This window comes from Giraffa tippelskirchi, chromosome 11 (genome assembly GCF_054371585.1).
Source record: "Giraffa tippelskirchi isolate mGirTip1 chromosome 11, T2T-mGirTip1v1.2.pri, whole genome shotgun sequence".
Taxonomy (NCBI): domain Eukaryota; kingdom Metazoa; phylum Chordata; class Mammalia; order Artiodactyla; family Giraffidae; genus Giraffa; species Giraffa tippelskirchi.
Genome location: NC_137285.1, coordinates 40337505 through 40358346, shown reverse-complemented (window position 1 = coordinate 40358346; position 20842 = coordinate 40337505). Strand labels below are relative to the sequence as shown.

The 20842-nt window shown below is 37.8% G+C and overlaps 1 protein-coding gene across 1 annotated transcript in view; it reads right to left on the bottom strand.

Annotated features, from left to right (window-relative positions):
* The window catches only part of JADE1 (jade family PHD finger 1), a 502176-nt gene that overhangs the window by 454114 nt on the left and 27220 nt on the right, over window positions 1–20842 (bottom strand). The window contains exons 4-5 of the mRNA XM_081538240.1: window positions 16972–17376; window positions 10573–10787 (exon numbers count right to left, since the gene is read on the bottom strand). The gene's annotated coding sequence lies outside the window, so the exon portion shown is untranslated. The remainder of the gene's footprint in view (window positions 1–10572; window positions 10788–16971; window positions 17377–20842) is intronic.

The window sequence follows — 20842 nt, the reverse complement described above, 5'->3', positions numbered from 1 at the left end:
TATAAAGATTTCTAAACTATATGTAAGCAGTTCAGGTAGTCCAATCATAAGAATGCATTTAATATGATATGCTATCAACACTTACACCATTTTCTTTGCTTACTTGATAACTTTCACTTTATTTTCACTTCAGTAAAGCAAAAGGTGAGAAGCACCTTTTCCAAGGACTCAGAATTTAGGAGGCTTACTTTGGGTCAACTCTGACAGCATCTTCAAGGAAGAGAGACATAGGGCCACTTGTGACTTTTTCAATGATACTGACACAGAGATATCTAAATTGTTGGTGTCCCTTTATTTTCTCTCAAGAAAAATTTTCTTGTAGTAAACTTAAAAGTTTCAGCATTAGAGATTAAAAGTCTTCATGTCTTTGAAAACTTTCTTGAGCAGCAATATCACTAGCCTAATCATCTTATAATATCTAAAAGTGAGTCTCTTGATTAAATTCTAATCTTTTTAATCTCTTGCTACTTATTACTCTATAGTGTTAAAAAGACCCAAAGTGTGATGGACAAAGTTAAGCCCAAAGAACCTGGCAGTAAGTTTTATTTGGACCAAGTGAAGCAAGTCTCTCCACCTCAGTCACAACCGAGCTGCTAGCTTATAGTTATGGAAGGCGGCCAACCTTCAGCATCTAACCAGTCATTTAGATTATGCACTCAGGTTAATGGCTAATTTTTTTTTTTTTTTTGACAAACATATGAAACTGTTAAATACAAATGTTTTTGCTCCAATATGTATCAAACGCCTTTGAAATGCATGTGCCTGTTGATCAGTAATAGACTCAGCAAGTTAACTTATAGTCGTCTTTTTCTAAGAAAAGAAGTATCAAGTATGCAAAGATGTATTTATAAGAACATTCCTCACAACATTGATTATAACAGTGAAAAAAGGAAATGATCAAAGTGTCCATTAAAAAGAAAATAATAAATAAGAATGCATCCAGGGCAAAGCAAAACTGTCTCAGACTAGGTTCTGTACATAAAGTAGAAGTCTAAAGGGCTTGAGTTCAGGTAGTTTATTTTGCGAGGTGAACCCAGGGAATGGTAGTAAGGGACCAGGAGGAATGGGACAAGGAGGAAGGAAAACCCAAAATAAAGGTGTATTTTCAAACCAGAAACTATGGGAAATTGAAGCTTGATCTGACTGGAGGCCTCTAAGGAATTATGTACAGTGTCCCTCTCCATGAGATAGAATCAGGGAACATTTACCCACTAACTCTCATACCCCATTGGTGAAGCTTTTCCCATGAAGTTTAACACCCTCACACTTCAAGTATGCCCATGCTCAAATGCTAAATGGGTCCCCATGGATTTCCCATATAGGACATGAGAAACCCAGGACAGAAACAGAAATACCTGGTGCAGGTAAAGTAGGTACATGTAAGGTAACACCTGTGCAATGGCTGGAGTAAAACTGGGGCTGAGAGAATGTGAGGTATGAGAGCTGGAGGTATCTAACACAAAGACCAGATGCCACAAAAGCTATGACATTGTTCTGTTATCTATTGACCTGAGAGGTGTCTGCTATTGATAAGAGAAAAACAAAGTTGTTACAGCAGTTTAAAAAACACTACAGATAGTATGATTCCACTCATTTTAGACAGCTAGCTTTAGTTTCTACTAACAAAGTACCTCAAGGTAGATTTTAAAGAGAAGAGGGTGGTTTAGTGGAAGAATCAATTGAGCAATAAGGGAAACAGGATCTCAAAGGAACTTGCAAAGACAGCCCTCGGGGAAAAGGAAAGCCTCTCAATTTGGAGGTAGCTCTGAGACTGAGCGTTCTCTCCACTTTGCTCTCTTTCACTCACAACCTAATTCTGCTCTTCTCTCACTCTTGACTGGTTCCCTAACACTTTTCTTCGTATCTCTGAATCTCCTCTTTCTCGTCTAAGATATGGTTTCTTCTTTACAGCCTTTGTGTCCCACCACAATTGTGCTGCTTGTTTATAGGTGGCATCCACTCTAATTAGTAAATGAATATGACATACCATTTGTTAAATATTCTCATATCAACTGTTTGTACACACATGCACACACACACTTATGTATTATGCATTTATGGAGGAGGAGAAAAGACATGGAAGAAAACAGAGAAGAAATCATCAGAGAGAAAAGAACATGAACCAGAGCCAGTGGAGGAAACTATAACTGTCACTGCACACAAAACGCTCAGTTTATGTATACAGCAGCAATAAACACACAGAGGAATTTCCTTCAGTCCAATGCTAGAAATAACTCTTTCTCCTTTTAGCCTATACACAGAATGTGGTTAGTAAAAGGAAGAGAGAATACAAAAAAACTTGTTCTCTCCATCTCCAGAGAATGTGCGCTTCCCTGGAGAAAGGTGAGGAGAAAATAGCTCATTAACATATCTTTCTACAATATATCAAAGCAGCCAGGTACTCGGACTCTTATAATCAAATATATCAGAGCTAGAAAACATAAAGCTCTCATAGCAGCCTTACTTTAAGAGTTAGGCGGTTTCCAAGGTTTCCCCATAAGAAACCCGAAGGAGAAGACCTTTCATACTCATCTTCACATGTCCCACCACACACTAAACAGTCAATATCAGTAAATACTCCATCAAAATTTCAAGTAGTTTAATTAAATATTATTTATAGCTGATATCTATCATATTGGCCCCTATATTCATCAGCAGATTCAATTCTCTTAACACAAAGTGACTGATTCAAGGATGAATATATGACCTACTGCAGGCATTGAGAACCAGAAACAGGGCTTTTGGTCATCTGCTGAAAATGAGAAGTATTCTCTACCCCAATAGATAATTCTGTCTAAGAATGAGATCTATACATGGAAGAGAGAAAATTTAAGGTAAGACACAGCCCTTGAGACTATTTCTGGAGCATCTGTGTCAAGCAACAATTAAGCCAGTCACCCCACTGTAACTGTTTAAAAAGCCAATAAACCTCTCATTTAGGTTAAACTTTCTTCACTTTCAACCAAAACAAACTTAACTGATACACTACTTATAACATATAGCTGCTGATTTGTTTCTATGATTTCTTCCAGGGATATATATATATATATGTATAGATCAGACCCAGTCAGAAACAAGCCTTGCCAATGGAGGGGTAGAGGTATAAGGGGGTCATTTTTTTTCCCCTGGTTTTGAACACTCTAGACACTGAAACCTTAAATCTTGAGCTTAACTGATTAAACTGGATCCTTACAGTATAAATACTTACTTATAAAGAGACCTTACATGATCTAAATTTTAGAACCTTATATAAAGAGACAGACTTGTTGAGAGTGATAACTTATCTTTTGGAATGAGACTTTATAAACAAAAATGAGAACTCTAAAAAATATTAACTACATTTAGCTACTAAATTGTCTCTAATTTTGTACAGATTTCTCTTTCCCCTTCATTGTCCAAGCCAGTCCTCCGCCTTTTTCGTCTTAGGTATGGGGCAGCGCACTACCGCCTGACATCAGGGTCCTTAGTCACATTCATTACAGTTATTTGCAGTCTCTATTTACAGTGACTCTAAATTCACTTTAAAATATGAAGCCCTTATTAATAACACTCTTAAAGAGGTCTCACCAGGCCTTCCCAGTACTTCAGACAATTTTTAGCTCTATGGTTCTTCCCAATTTAAAAACAAAATGAATTTCACAAACAGAATTGAAATGTCAAATTTTACTACCATCTGGATTTAAAGACTGCAAGAAAAACTAGGTTTGGGTTGTTTTATTTTTGTAGACAAAGTGAATGTATTACAGTACATTCGTTTTCAGTCCATTTACCTCTACCATCCTGCATTTCACCTCAGGGGAATAAGGTATTCAAGTGCAAAAGAGGAGACCATCCAGAAAATTCTAAGAGGGAGCCTATAAACTTCAGTAGCTGTACTCGATATAACGGAAGAAAAATCTTCCAGCTCCTCTTCATCATCATGATGAGGATAAACCCGATCTGCTCACTGCACTGAATTTAGAACCATGAATGTGAGTTAACAACTTGGCTCTGCTCCTCTAGGGGCTTACAATCTGATATAAGTACAGACATAAAGGGTATATGGACAGCTTAACAAAGGCTTTTATGGTCCACCATTTTAAGACACAATGCAGCTCCAGTGGCTCCAGGGAAGGGGAAAGAATGGCAGCATCTGAGACATACAGGTGGGATTGATCTAATGAAATAGGAGAGGCGCTGTGAGTTTAGGTCACTTCTGCTTTTGGCAGCAAAGACATCACTTCAGGGAAGAACCAAGCACTGTGACTCATTCAAAAGGCAGCTGAGTACACCTTTATATTAGAAGAGGGGTCCCCAACCCCCGGGCCACAGACCAGTACCAGTCCGTGGACTGTTAGGAACCAGGCTGCACAGCAGAAGGTGACCGGCCTGTGAGCAAGCTAAGCTTCACCTGTATTTACAGCTTCTCCCCACTGCTAGCATTACTTCCTGAGCTCCACCTCCTGTCAGATCAAGTAGTTGAATGGTAAAGACCAGGAAGATCCCCTGGAGGAGGAAATGGCAACCCACTCCAATATGCTTTCTTGGAGAATCCCATGGACAGAGGAGCCAAGCGGGCTACAGTCCATGGGGTTGCAAAAAAGTCAGATATGACTGAGCAACTTAGCATGCACACATCCATTGCTTGTATTACTGCTAGAGCTCTACCTCCTGTCAGATCAGCAGCAGCATTAGATTCTCATGAGTGCAAACCCTACTGTGAACTGTGCGTGTGAGGAATCTAGGTTGCCCGCTCCTAATGAGAATCTAATGCATGATGATCCAAGGTGGAGCTGAGGCAGTGATGTCAGCGCTGGGCAGCAGTTACCACTGTCTCCCTTCACAGCCAGGATGGAACCATCTAGTTACAGAAAAACAAGCTCAGGGCTCCTACTGATTCTGCATTATGGTGAGTTGTATAATTATTTCATTATATGTCACAATGTAATAACACACATAAAGTGCATAATAAATGTAATGCACTTGAATTATCCCCAAACCATACCCCGACTCTGGTCATGGAAAAACTGTTCTCCACAAAACCAGTCCCTGGTGCCAAAACGGTTGGGGACCACTGTACCAGAAGACCCTCTACAGAACACATCATTTGATTCTCTCAAGAATCCCAGTGAGAAGCAGGTCAAGGACTTGAACAAAGATTTTTGCTACTATTACAGTAAACAAAGGATGTTGCAGACAAAAGCCTTCAGCAACTGCAGGCACCCTCATTAGCACCCAGAGGGGAACTCAGGACTGAGATAACAGGATACTGGCTTAAGATAATTAATGTGTATATTAAAAGAATAGTTTCAAAAAATCCAGACTTTTGTACAGTATCTTTCCATACACAGAAAAGGAGAAAATTCATTAACTAGAGGTTTCTGGTTTTTCTTTAATTAGCAGTAATCCTTTGATGTTCAACTGCCTGGTTTTTATTTTGGTTTGATTGTTTTTGCAAAAACCTCTATATATTCTGTCTCTTCCCTTCCTTACCTCTTTGGAACAGTCCCTCAGAAATGAGAGGCTGTATCCCAGGCTTAAGTCCTCAGTAAGGAAGACAAGAAAGAGTCTGAAGGCACAGATAAAAATGAAAAGGAAAGATAATATGAAAGAGAATGAAATGAAGCCTACCAAGACTTGAGCAGAGACAGCAGCCAAAAGATAAACTAAAGGAGAGCCAGATTATAGAGAGCTGTACACTGTGCAAGCACTATGTTTTTATCCTAAGGCAATGGAAAGTCAGGAAGGGTTTTAACCAGAAGAGTGACACAGGCTTACACTGATGAAAGACTATCCAAAACTCCAGAGAAGAAAATGAACAAAAGGGAGGAAGGCAGGCCTAGAGTAAAACACCAATTGAGAGGATATTGTAATAGTGGAGCTTAAATCAGAAGAAAAAAAAAAAAGCTGTACTTATAAAAACATTAAATATTAATAGAATCGACCAAAAAACTGTTAATTATGTTAACTAAATGAAGCAACTTATCTTCTCATAAAACAGGAAGATCCAAGAGCAGGCTTAGGTACAACTAAATCAAGGAATTTATATGAAATCAACAGGTCCCCCTTTCTACAACACAAATCTATGTTGGAAATGTATCACTTGTGGCTGCCCAAAACCATTCTTATATCTTTATAGTTTTCCACACTGTCAATTCTGCCTTCCAAAAGTAGGATATAAAAATTACATTCACCAGACTCCTTTGCAGCTAGAGCAAAAGCATATGATCTATGCTTTGCCAAACAGATTTAGCCACACAAGACTTGCTGTGTTGGCCTCGCACTGGGAAATTGGTTGATTTTTCTGACAATATCAGTAATCAAGTTGTCTTAGTCTTCTGGGGCATCAGTGGCACAGATTTTGACATCAGGTTCAGGGTTGGGGCATGTTAAGTGGCAGCACATAGTAGGGATGGTGCTTCTCCTAGAATAACTTTTTAATGAGGTTAGCAATTTTTCTTAGCTATACTGTTCATGGCTGCAATATTTCATGGCAATGAAATATCAATTCTGTTTTCCAGTAATCCTGGAAATTCCTCCAGTTACCTAATGTTTTTTAATAAATCTATTTTTTGTTTAATTTAGCTGGACTATCTGGAACTGATTCTGCTGTTCATAACGAAGAATGCTGACTATTACACTATTCACTTACTTCTTCTTGGCTACTTTTATATGTTGGCCTCATTCTTTTCATGTTGACTTTCTCCACAGAGCAGAAAAAAGGGTCACCAGCTATTAATTAGCATTTTCCAGCTCCATGACCCAAAAGCAAGCCCCCTTTCACCTCAGCACCAAATTAAAAAGTGAGGGGAATAATAACAGCTGCCATTAATATATCACATTAATATATAGCACTAATTAACAGACAACTTTCAATATGCTCTCTATATATTAACTCATTCAATCCTTTCCATATCTCTAGGAAGCAGGAACTATGATTTTCCCTCATTTCTCAGCGAGGGAAATAATACAGTAAATTTCTCAAGGTCATATAGATAGGAAGTGACAGAATAAGAATTTGAACCCAAGCAATTTGGTTCTAGAGTCTATGTTCTCAATGCTGGAGCATTCCAATGTAGAGGTTGAATAACAAACAATAACCAGCAAAAATCCAAAAAGGTCAACCCATGAGATAGGAAAAAAGTCAGAGAAACATGTGGTAGTTTAGAGAAGAAAGAGTTTCAAGAAGAAAGGAGATATTTATCTACTCAATCAGGAACTAGCAGTTACTCTTCAAAATATGTCACATGTTCAATTATCAAGTGTGCTTTACCAGGAGATCTCTGAGGAATTTCAAAAGGGAAAGATGGGGTCTTCCCTGGTGCTCCAGTGACTAAGACTCCAAGCTCCAAAGCAGGGGGCCTGGGTTTGATCCCTGGTTAGGGAAACTAGATCCCACATGCCACAACTAAAAGATCTTGCATGCCGCAACAAAGATCAAAGATCCCAAGTGTCGCAGCCCAATGCAGCCAAATAAATAGATATTTTTTAAAAAAGGGAAAGCTGCACCTATGAAGGACTCAAAGTGAGTTGTCAACAGGATTTCATTACCTATTTACAGTCATCACTTCAGAATTATTCACTACCATGTTTCATTTGTGAAACAAACAATAAAATCATTAAATATGAAAAGAAGATGAAGAAAGAGAGGTCACCCATGTCAGATGCTAGTAAGAGGCTGAATGAGGTGAGGATAGACATTGACCATTAAATTGATAATCGACCAATTAGATGGTAGTAAACAGACCAATTTCAGCAGAATGGTGGGTACAAAAATTGTCCCTGGAATGGACCTGTGAAAAGAAAAATGGGAAACAGAGACAGTTATAAACAAATAATTTGAAGATTATGTAAAGAAAGAAAGAGAAACAGAACATACAAGTGGGATGTGAGACCAAAGGTAGTTTAATTTTAAACAATTATCCATAGTAATACATCAGATGTGAGGAGTGGAAACACTACTCCCAGTGTAACAGAAGGAAAATAAAATATGTGGAGGTACAGATGCAGGTAGTTTCAGTGATAGGGAGATAGGGTAGCAATTCAGTTCAGTTCAGTCGCTCAGTCGTGTCCGACTCTTTGCAACCCCATGAATTGCAGCACGCCAGGCCTCCCTGTCCATCACCAACTCCCGGAGTCTACCCAAACCCATGTCCATCAAGTTGGTGATGCCATCCAACCATCTCATCCTCTGTCGTCCCCTTCTCCTCCCGCACCCAATCCTTACCCAGCATTAGGGTCTTTTCCAATGAGTCAACCCTTCGCATGAGGTGGCCAAAGTATTGGAGTTTCAGCTTTAACATCAGACCTTCCAATGAACACCCAGGATTGATCTCTTTTAGGATGGATTGATTGGATCTCCTTGCAGTCCAAGGGACTCTCAAGAGTCTTCTCCAACACCACAGTTCAAAAGCATCAATTCTTCGGCGCTCAGCTTTCTTCACCGTGCAACTCTCACATCCATACATGACCACTGGAAAAACCATAGCCTTGACTAGACGGACTTTTGTTGGCAAAGTAATGTCTCTGCTTTTAAATAGTTACCTGCATTTAATTGGTTAAGATTATAAATGGGATGAAAGTATGGAGGTTTGAGAAGACGGGTCATCCTAGAGTGTAGTAGAGTTAATGTGCCAGGAAACTATAATAGCATTGTCTGGCAGCATTGGATACCATTTCAGATTTAGGGTGGATAAATTTAGACAAGCCCAGTCAGCACAGTTGTATAAACTTTCTTTACAAACAGCAGTTGCTCAGGTATGGTCACAGCATAGAATAACCCGGTTTCACAAGGTTGGTTTTTTTCAAACGAGTACTATGGAGAGAGCGAAGAACCATTGAATTCAGCTTTTCTGCAAAGATGTGACTAAAATGCCAGATCACAGAAACTAGCTGGGCAAGAAGGTAAACAACAATATGAAAGAGAAGAAAATTTTTAGAAAGCCTGCGGTCAATGGATTGAATGTCCCTATGGCATCCAAGAAGAGCTCAAAGGGAACTGGTAGGAGTGAGACTGAGGTTCAGAAGGTGGTAATCAGATAACAGGACAAAATTTACTGTCCAGAGATTTTGAAGGAGGAGAAGCTATTAGTAACACTACCAAAAATATGTAGTGTGACCACAGGAGTGGCAATGACTGGCTGCAGTGGAGTGGGGGGATTACGGGAATTGAGAAGTTCAAGCAATTAAGAGACCAGGGTTTTGAGTGGATCACCTACACAGCACTGGTGTGCTGATGGTTGCTTACACAGATGTGAGGTGCAGACAGAAGGGCTGTAGTCTATTTCAGGGCAGAAAGTTTTATGGCAACTGGAAAATGAAGCCAGGTGAGGAGGTGGAGCCACTAATACCTCTTCTTTTGAAGAGGTAAAGGAGATTGTAATTGTTTTCTTATCACCAGGAATTCTAGCTTTTAACTAACCAGTTTTCTTTGCTCTGTTTTGTCTCATTACACTGAATTGTATCTCTTTGGACTCTAGAAAAGTCCTCTTCTTCCTTGACCATTATTTTAAGAAATGATACAAGACAGGTAAAATTGAACTGCCTTCATGCAACATTTCCAACAAACTCCAGTGATATTTGAAACTTCAGATAACTATTGCTCCCTTATCACCTTTGTTCCATTCCCATTAAAACAAAATATAGGTAGACAAAGGTACATGATAGAGAGAGAGAGAAAAAGAGGATAGGTAGACTGATAGATGGATAAACGAATGGATGACAGATAATAGGTGAGTGAGAACAGGGAAAGAAAGAGAAGGGAAAGGAAGAAAACAGAAAAGAGAAGAGTAAGGGAGAGGAGGGGAGAGGAAAAGAGAGTCAGGGAAGTGAAGAGATAAGTTAGGATCTGGGTAACCCTTTGAGGGCTAAAAAAATGTCTAGGTATTCTTTGGACTAATCCATTCCTACAACCTCATGAAAAGGATAATCTTATTTAAAATCTAATTAGCAAAATTAAAGCTAATTTCCTAAGTCTCCAACTTCTACACCCAAAAATATTAGTACAACTTCCAGACTAATGTAGATAAGTAGGAAAGGTCGAAGAGTTAGAAGGCCACTTTGGAACTGTCTTCCTAACCTCTGAATCAGAACCGATCTTAAAATCCCTGGAATATATGAATCAGTTCAGAGGCAAAGCTAGAGAGCGTTAGTCCAAAGATCTGCTATAAATAGAACGCAAACTCTGCTCTTGCCAGGAAAAGAAGTTTCTTAAATCAGAGTTAATCTCACTATTATGATGAGAAACCTGCATTGTCTCTCAAGAAGGATTAGCCAGTGGATTGCAGCAGCTCAAGAAGGGAATCAGGAGCAGAGTTTCAAGGGCTGTGCCTAAGGCTACTTAAAATTCCTGTAGTAAGCTGATTCGACTCCCTCAGTGGCCCATAAGACTTCCTATATCTTCCCTTTAAATAAGTACTGCAGTTTTATTTTTGCTTATAGAACCTATGGGAAATTTCAGAGACTCAGATGAGAAAGTAGACATATCCTGGACCATAAGTTCTCACACTGTTGTACATCTGAATTCCCCAATACAGAGAGTTATAACGGTAAGCTCCAAGCATCCAACCCTTGAAGTTGATCATTCACCCTTACCTCACTTCATCTTCATGAGCAATCTCTGGGCAAGATGTTTCTATTCCTATTTTACAAATGAAGAAACTGAAGCTGAAGAAAGTTAAGCAGCTTCACCAAGTCACTCCATTAAAATATGGGAAGGTTGGTCTTATGTGCAGGATATCTGATGCCAGATCCTGTGTTGTAGCAATTCCATGAACACCACCTTGTCCGTTATAACCATACAGTGGGGCCTGAAATTCAGAAAAAAAGGTGTTGTTTTAAAAGCTGGGCGGACTTCAGGTTTCTTTTTAATTAAATATCACATCCACACACAAAACCATTTAGCACTTTTAAAAGCTGGCATGGCAGTTATCCAAAAATGGGAACTTGTTTAAAATTCTATAGTATTTCAAAGGAAGTAAAATTAACCCTCAAAGGTGTGAAAGTTATTCCTCCCAAGCACAGAATTATTTATGTAGTTACCACAAATTTTAAAACAATGTTGATGTATGATGACATTTGTTCCACTAAAAAGAGAGGAAGAGAGAACTCGCCTGACCTTTTCAGGTTGATTGTTACTTGATTAGTCAATACAAAGAAAGCATTCCAGGCATTGTTGTACAACAGCTCCATTCTGTATTCCAAAATATTTATATAGTATGACATACTTGAGCTATGTTTACTTATAGTAGTTAGGTTTAGAGCTACTTCAGGGTATACACAGAACTGTAATCTAGCCAGCGTTTCAACTAGACTTCCTCAGAACCTTCCATCCCCTCCAGCCTCCTCTCAAATGTTTCTGTCATCCCTCTTCCTCTCCTTTCTACCAGCTACCAGCATCTTCATCCCCATCCAAATGTACTCTAGTTATCAACCATCTTATTTCACTTACATGCATCTTCTAGATCTCCCTTCCAATGTGAATAAGCATTCTTCATGCTTTCTTCACTCCTCTCACACTGTCTCATTTTCTAAAACCTTTACTTAATAATCTCTCCTAATCTCAGGTAAAGGTCATCTGATTTCCCCACTATCTGCCATCCTTCTTCATGGCCGTCTATAGACCTAAAGTATCCTTCCCTAACTGCTTTAGAACCAGGATCCACGTCTTCTCCCATGTCTACTCTTCCATCAACATCCTTGGCTCTTCCTCTGCACCATGGGAAGACCCATACCTACCAATAAACCCTGTTAGACACTGGCCCCTCTTCCCTGCAATCCCAGCAAATTCTGTCTTCATTCCATCTCAGCCTCTTTTCAATACAGTCAAACCTTAGCTTTCTTACAGGGAACTCAACTCAGTATGCTTCAAATTTTGCCTCTCACCAGAACAAGATCTGGCAAAAAGTTGGTCTTTGGGATGAACAAACTCTGAGAATATGAGCAAACTAATCAACCTCTCTGGGTCTCAGTTTCATGGTGTTGTGATGAAAACTGAATGCTACAATATATTTTTTAAAAACTTATCTACAGATTAGAAAATAACAGGTGTAAGGATACAAGATTAATATATAGAAATCTGTTGTACTTCTTTACGCTAACAATGAAATACCAGAAAGAGAAAGTAAAAAAAAAAAAACTGCTTAAAAATCACATAAATACCTAGGAATAAACCTAACCAAGGAGATGAAAGACGTATACACTGAAAACTATAAAATATTGACAAATGAAATTGAAGATGATTTCAAAAAATGGAAAGATATCCCATGTTCTTGGATTAGAAAAATTAATATTGTTAAAATGGCCACACTACCCAAAGCAATCTACAGACTTAATGTGATCCCTATGAAAATATCCAAAACATCTTCCACAGAACTAGAATAAATTATGGAACTATGAAAGACCCAGAATTGCCAAAGCAATCCTGAGGAAAAATAACAAAGCTGGAAGCATAACCCAACCAGACTTTAGATAATACTACGAAGTTACATAAGCAAAACAACATGGTATTGGCACAAAAAAACAGATATAACATTTCAATAGAACAAAATAGAGAACCCAAAAATAAACCCACATACCTACAGTCAATTAATCCACAACAAAGGAGACAAGAATATACAATGGAAAAAAGACAGCCTCTTCAGCAGGTAGTGGTGGGAAAGCTGGAAAATCTCATGCAAATCAATGAAATTAGAACACTCCCTCATAACATATACAAAATAAACTCAAAATGGTTTAAAGACCTAAACATAGGACATGACACCATAAAACTCCTAGAGAGAATACAGACAAAATATTTTCAGATATAAATTGTAGCAATATTTTTTAGATCAGTCTCCCAAGGCAAAAGAAATAAAAGCAAAAATAAACAAAAAGGACTTAATCAAACTTAAAAACTCTTGCACAGAAAAGGAAACCATCAACAAAATAAAAAGACAACCTACAGAATGGGAGAAAATATTTGCAAATGAGGCAGACTGACAAGGGCTTAATTTCCAAAATATACAAACAGTGCATACAATTCAATATCAAAAAACAAACAACTCAATCAAAAAGTGGGCAGAAGACCTAAACAGACATGTTTCCAAGATGGCCAACAAAAATGCAGTATAATCTAACATTGGTCAGAATAACCATCATCAAAAAGTCTACAAATAATAAATGTTGGAGAGTGTGGAGAAAAGGGAACTCTCCTACATGGTTGGTGGGAATGTAAACTGGTACAGCCACTATGAAAAACAGTATGGAAATTCCTTAAAAATCTGAAAATAGAGCTACCATATGATCCAATTATCCCACTTCTGGGCATATATATGGAAAACACAAAAACTCTAATTTGAAAAGATACACACACCTGAATGTTCACAGCAACACTATTTACAACAGCCAAGACATGGAAATAACCCATATGCCCATTTACAGATGACTGGCCTAAGAAGATGCGGTATACATACATAATGGAATATTATTTCATTCATAAAAAGGCTGAAATAATTGCCATTGGCAGAAAGATAGATGGACACAGAAAATGTGAACTAAGTGAAATAAGTCATACAGAGAAAAATAAATATCTATATATCACTTATCTGTGGAATCTAAAAAGTAATACAAATAACTCTATATACAAAATAGAAACAGATTTACAGACATAGAAAACAAATTCTTGATTACCAAGTGGAAAGGGGCATGGGGAGGGATAAGTAAGAAGCATGAGAATAACAGATATTAACTACTATACACAAAATAGCAGAGCAAGAAGCATTTATTGTATAACACAGGGAACAATATTCAATATCTTATAATAACCTACAATGGAAAATAATCTGAAAAAATATATACTGATCATTTTGCTGTATATGAAACTAACAGAATATTGTAAATCGAGTATACTTCAATAAAAAAAAAATGAGGAAGAAAAAAGAAAGTAACAGGCATAGTATAAGAAACATCTAAGCCTGTCTCTTATTTTCCATGTAAATGACTCCCAAGCCTAAATCTGTAAACTATACTCACACCAGAACCCCAGACCCAAATGTACATATATCTCCCTTGATAGCTAGACAGCTCATCAATCTCAATAATTTGAAATTATCCCATCTTCTATTCCAAACCAGTTCCTCTCCCTCTTCCTTATTTCTATAATAATGCTGCCTTCTCCCAGTTACAGAGGCTTCAAACCACAGAAATCACCTATAATTCTTTTAAGCCCTTCCCACATCCTACTACCAAGTCCAAAGACTATTTCCACCATGTCCTTCAATGTTCTTTCTACTTCCACTGCCAAGCTGCTCATGAGACCAGCACTGGCTCTTGTTGAAAGCTCCACAATAGCTTTTCTAATAGTCTATTCACCTTCAGTCCTGTAAAGTCCACCTGTAAAAATCCCTGATCATCTCATTTCTCCATTCAAAGTCTATAATAGATCCTCCAGGCTTACCAAGTAGAGCAGACTCCTTAGCCTAGCAATGAGAGAGCCCTGCACATACGACCAAATTTGTTATCACATGTTTTCTTAAGGCATCCTGTGTTTCTCACTTTGTGTCTTTACTCATGCACTTCCTTTTCTCTTTAGAGTTTTCATCCCTGTCTGTAGCTGCTAAAATCTGACTAGCCTTCAAAATCCAGCTCAAATCTTGTGCGAAGTCCTCCCTGATCTTTTCAGTCAGATTTGATGCTTCTTTTTCTAATACTTCCTCAGTGGTTTTATTTTTCTTTTATTTTATTCTATTGTAATTGAGGTTTATTAATAATAAATCTTTTTTTTTCTACATGTAATAAGCTCCCTGAAGGTGGGAATCATGCCTTATTAATTTTTACATCCCCCCAAAATGAGCAAGATTTCTCACACACAAAATTCCTCTCAGATGAATAGAAAAAGAAAATGTGGTGTATTGATATATATAATGGAATATTACTCAGCCATAAAAAAGAATGAAATAATGCCATATATAGCAACATGGATGGACCTAGAGATTATCATAATAAGTGAAGTAACCCAGACAGAGAAAGACAAATATCATATAATATTGCTTATCTTTAAAAAAAGATACAAATGAAATTATTTACAAAACAGAAACAGACCAACATAGAAAACAAACTTACAGTTACCAAAGGAGAAAGCAGGTGGGAAAGAGTCTGGGATTAACATATACATACTCCTATATATAATGTAAAATAGATAATCAACAGGACCTTCTGTATAACAGAGGGAACTATAATCAACATTTTGTAATAACCGATAAGGGAAAAGAACAGATATATATATGTGCATGTACAGCTGAATCACAGTGCTGTATACTTGAAATTAATACAACGTTGGAAGTCGATTAGACTTCAATTTAAAAAAATGGTTTTCTTTAAATATCTGTTAAATTCACATGTATATACCTTTTAGGAACCACACATTGGAATTCAGTATTTTTGAAATTGAATATTATGATCATTTGTATGTAGACAAAATGTAACTTTCAAGGCATCTTGGTGACATATCTCTTAGGAATTGATAGAAAGACCTTAAAAGACATATTTATCATAGTTGTGAAATTTCTTCCCCATCTCACTCTGGCCTCGTACTCAAATCACAGTGATGGCTAAGTATATAGATGAAATTATCACTTTAGAGAAAAATGATTGTTGTAATCTTCTTTCCTGGTTAAAAAGACAGGAAAATATCCTTCCCTCTGAAAAGCCTAACATGAGAGATGAAGAATTATGTCAATTCAGAAACAGCAATTGCAGGGATCATTTGTCAAGGCTTCAGAATGCTTTGTAAAACCCACCATGGATTTAGTCCTTGCAGTTAGCAAATCCCAGATGCTACATGAAGCATCAAAAGGGCTTTACACTTATCCCAGCTCACCACTGATAGACTATGAGGTCATCACTCCATGCTCTTGGCCTCAATTTCCCCATCTTAAAATAAGGAAGTTAACATACTGGGTAATCTCCAAGGTTCTTTCCATCCCAGACCTTCTCTGACCCTGAGACATAAGATGTCTCTTCTCTGCAGCCATCTGAAGCAATGTAGCAATGGAGCAAAGAATCTGAGCAGTCAGACTCAGCAGGGATCTAAATCTTGCCCTGGTGCTTCCAGTTATAAACATTGAGGAAAATACACATCTTCTCTGTTCCCAATTTCTTCATCTGTAAGAGGACTATGGTGATAATACTAATAGTAACTATTTCATAGGTTACCTTAAGGACTAAAAGAGATGTATAAATAGCTTATCACAATGCCTGACACATTGAAAGTGCTTGATGAATTTAGTGATTATTAAGTTAAATGGGATCTATTTTCAAAAATAGTAAATGTATCCTGAGAACAGTAAGTGAGCCACCTTCCACAGGTATGTACCCAAGTAGGTCCTTAGGTTGCCAGATAGTGGCCATGAACTTCTGAAGCCAGAGGTTATAAACTGGCAACCCAAAACATATTTTAACATATTTTCCCCATAGCTGTATTTACTTGGTATAAATAGTGTTAATGTTGTTGTTGCTGTTGTTATTTAATTAGTTTCCAGCATTTAAAAATCAGGGTTTCACATTTCTGGCTTCTTTTGAAAAACGGCAGTATTTGGCAATAGTAAACTTGCATTCCTGCATAGCATTGATAACTAGAGCTTCCCTTAAAGTTCCCATCACTCCCTATTGTCCTCCACCAAGCCTCACCCCTCTAGGCACTGCAGTTTTGATCCCTATTCTAGGGGATGAGGACAGCTGTTCTTCTCCATTAGAGAGTCCACACTTTTTCCACCACATGCAGAAAGATAGAATCAATACACAGAGAAAAGTGGAGTTGAAACATGAAATTGGAGGGAGCCCTAATTAAATAATTTGATCCCTGGATCCAGCTCTTCCTGAAATCTATACATCCTTACATTTCTCAGTTAAATGAGTCATTAAATTCCCTTTTTAAACTGAGGTCACTTTATTTGAATTTCACTCTCTTGCAACCAAAGAACATAACCAATTCCATGACTAGGGTGGCCAACTTACCCTTGTTTTCTCATTGGAAGTCCCATATCCCTGGAAAAACCTCTCAGGTCTATGCAAACTGGGATGGCTGATCAGCCTATTCATGGTGGAGATATGACTCAAAGTAACTTAAAGCTGTTATCGAAGCATATGTTCTCTACCTCACTTTCATTTGCAAAATTCATTATTATATGATCAAAAACTGAACCAGATCTTGCTTTCTGATACCATTCTCCTACAAAATGAACCATGGCTCCTTGTAGAAATGGCTGATTCTAGGGCTGGTCCAATAATATACAAGATAGCCCAGAGCATCCTCTAGCACCAGAAAGCAAGGAAATGCTCCAAAAACAAAAATGATGGGTACACATCAAAGAGACACAGGAATTAGCTGAAAGAGTTTCCAATGGCCAAAGCTGGAACTGTCTGAAAAACAAAATAAATAACAAAGTATTTTATTATAACACAAAGTATAAAGCAAATATAATGGGTTCATACTGGTACAAATAAATGATTAAATAAGTAAGAAGAGACAAATCTCCCTTACAGAAAAATTCATGATAATACTTTCCTCCTCCAAGAAGTGAAACTTAATTTTCCACCCTATTACTCCACTTAGAGTAGGCTGGCCCTTATGACTGGCTTCAAAAAGTAGAGTATTGAAAAGGCGTAAAAAGTCACTTTGCAGTATAGAACCCTGACCACCGTGGCAAGGTTAACACCAACATGATGAGTCATGCTGACTCTATGTAACCTTAATATGATGCAATAAGAGTGGCACTACTCTTCTGTGGAACTCTTCCCCCAAACCCTTGTCTAACCGTGAGAAAAACACTGAAGAAATCTAGATTGAGGGACATTCTGAAGAAAAAAAAAAAAAAACCCGATTAACACTTCTAAAACTGTCAGGGCCATCAAAGACAAGAAAAGTCTGAGAAACTGTCACAGACCAGAGGAGGCTAGGGAGACACGTTAACTAAACATAATGTAGTGTCCTCTGTGGGATCCCAGAATAAAGAAAAGGACATTAGAGAAAAATTGGTGAGATCTGAATACAGTATTCAGTTTACTTAAGAATAATATACTAATGTTTATTTCTAACCTGTGACACATGTACATACTGAAATGTGATGTTAATAATAGAGGAAAACTGGGTGAGGTGCTCTCTGTACTATCTGTGCAACTTTCCTGGAAATTTAAAACTACTGTAAAATTTAAAAATTATCTTTAAAATAATAGACCGGTTCATGTTCTAAAGGGAAGCCCCACTGTGAAGAATGATATGCCTTCATCCATTTCAAAAACTTAACCTAAAAAAATACACTATAGAAAAGACGGATTTTATGCATTTTATACACTTTCTGTATAAAGTAACAAACAGTATAGTGTCATCTGTCTGGACAACTCTTCCCAGTATAATTGCAAGTTAGCTGTACTGTAAGATTTGATTGACCTACTTAGAATTTCAGTTCTTCTAAACATTCATTAAACTTACAAACTAAATTAATGCTTGTTCTTACATGTTTTGGCAGAATAAATTAATACTATGTGAACAAATTAATAACCTTGGCTCCTAACTCCTGTGATTTTGGCAGGTTATACTTTCAGTTTCTAAAGCCTATACACAGAGGAGTCCTGAGGTAGGGAACTGCTCTCCTGTCTATACCCATATGGAGTTATCCTTATGCCCCAGAGGAAGAGCAGACCTCATCATACCTTCTTGTCAAAGCCATGAAAAGTTGGCCCAGTGCCCTATTAAGAGACTTAGATGACAACATAAAACACAAATCCTCACAGTAAGGAAGCAACTCATTCACTCAACAACACTTTTCTTAACACCTGAGCTAAGAATACAAAAATGACAGACACTGAAGGGTTTCCATTCTTACTTCAGGGGCAAAATAGCAACCTGTTGTTAAACAGGAGGTGTAGAGATGTTAAACAGATGAAACTGAGTTTTTGAAACATGCAACTGAGTATTTCTAGCATATCAGAAGCAGTGAGTAGTAGGAGTAAATACACATTTCATGAAAAAACATGGATCATGTGTCTCCCATCAACTGCCTCTTCTAAGCCCAGGAAAGGTTGCAGATTAGGACACAGTCCATGCCCTCAAGGCACTGGCTGTGTGGTAACCCAGCTGGAGGAAGTACACCATTAGTTACAAGCACAAAGTAGAAGTTAATATGTCCCCCAAGAAAAGTACAAAGTGTTCCTGGATGTCAAAGAGGAAAACATTAAATCTAGTTACAAATAGGGAAGTACAGACAGCATTTTGAGATAGGCTTAAATTGTGGTACAAACTAGATAGGGTTGAATGGGAGTATCACAGACAAAGATATAATCTCAGCAAAATCACTCAAGTTTTCCTTTTCATCAAAGGTATGTATATGTGAGTCTTGGGAAATGTATTTTTATAAAGAAACTAAGACAGATGTTAAGTCTAGAGGAAAAAGTAGGATAAGTGAAAGTGAAGTTGTTCAGTCGTATCTGACTCTTTGCGACCCCATGGACTGTAGCCTACCAGGTTCCACCATCCATGGGATTTTCCAGGCAAGAATACTGGAGTGGGTTGCCATTTCCTTCTCCAGATCTTCCCGACCCAGGGATTGAACCTGGGTCTCCCTCACTGTAGGCAGATGCTTCACCGTCTGAGCCACCAGGGAAGTCCCAACAGTAGGATAAGGAGCATACTTATCCTCTATGCTCATAACACATCTCTCCTCAGAACGCTTACCAGCTGTTAAGGGGGAAAATTGCAACCATACTGTGCAGAAATCAGATACTTTAATCAAATGATCAATATTAACATGACCAATGAGGAGCAGATAGACATCATGTGACTCCATATGCCACATGCTGAGAAGAACATGACATTTCTTTTGTAGTTTTCTAGCCAAACATTGAATTTCCTCAGGAAGAAATCCAAATCTTATCGCAAAGAAACATCAAACAAATTCAAACTGAGGAATATAAAATAACTGGTCCATATTCTTCAAATATGCCAATATCATAAAAGACAAAGAAAGGTAGGGAAGATTAAAGGAAACTAAAGAGACAACATTGACTAAATACAAAATATGATCTTGGACTGGATTCGAAACTGGAGAGTGGCAAATGCTAGAAAACAACAAGGTTAGGACAATGGACAATTGAAATATAAACTGTACACTGTTTAAAGTTTTATATACCCATGTTAAATTTCCTGAATTTAATAATTCTACTGTATGTACACAAGAGAATATTGATGTTTTTAGGAAAAATGCGCTGAAGATTAAGGGAGTAAATGGGCATGATGTACCTCCTACTCTCAAATGATTCAGGAAGGAGTACGTCAAGGCTGTATATTGTCACCCTGCTTATTTAACTTATATGTAGAGTACATCATGAGAAACGCTGCGCTGGAAGAAGCACAAGCTGGAATCAAGATTGCTGGGAGAAATATCAATAACCTCAGATATGCAGATGACACCACCCTTATGGCAGAAAGTGAAGAAGACCTAAAAAGCCTCTTGATGAAAGTGAAAGAGGAGAGTGAAAAAGTTGGCTTAAAGCTCAACGTTCAGAAAACTAAGATCATGGCATCTGGTCCTATCACTTCATGGCAAATAGATGGAGAAACCATGAAACAGTGACAGACTTTATTTAAGGGGGTTCCAAAATTACTGCAGATGGTGACTGCAGCCATGAAATAAAAAGATGCTTACTCCTTGGAAGAAAAGTTATGACAAACCTAGACAGAATATTAAAAAGCAGAGACATTACTTTGCCAACAAAGGTCTGTCTAGTCAAAGCTATGGTTTTTCCAATAGTCATGTATGGATGTGAGAGTTCAACCATAAATAAAGCTGAGTGTCAAAGAATTGATGCTTTTGAACTGTGGTGTTGGAGA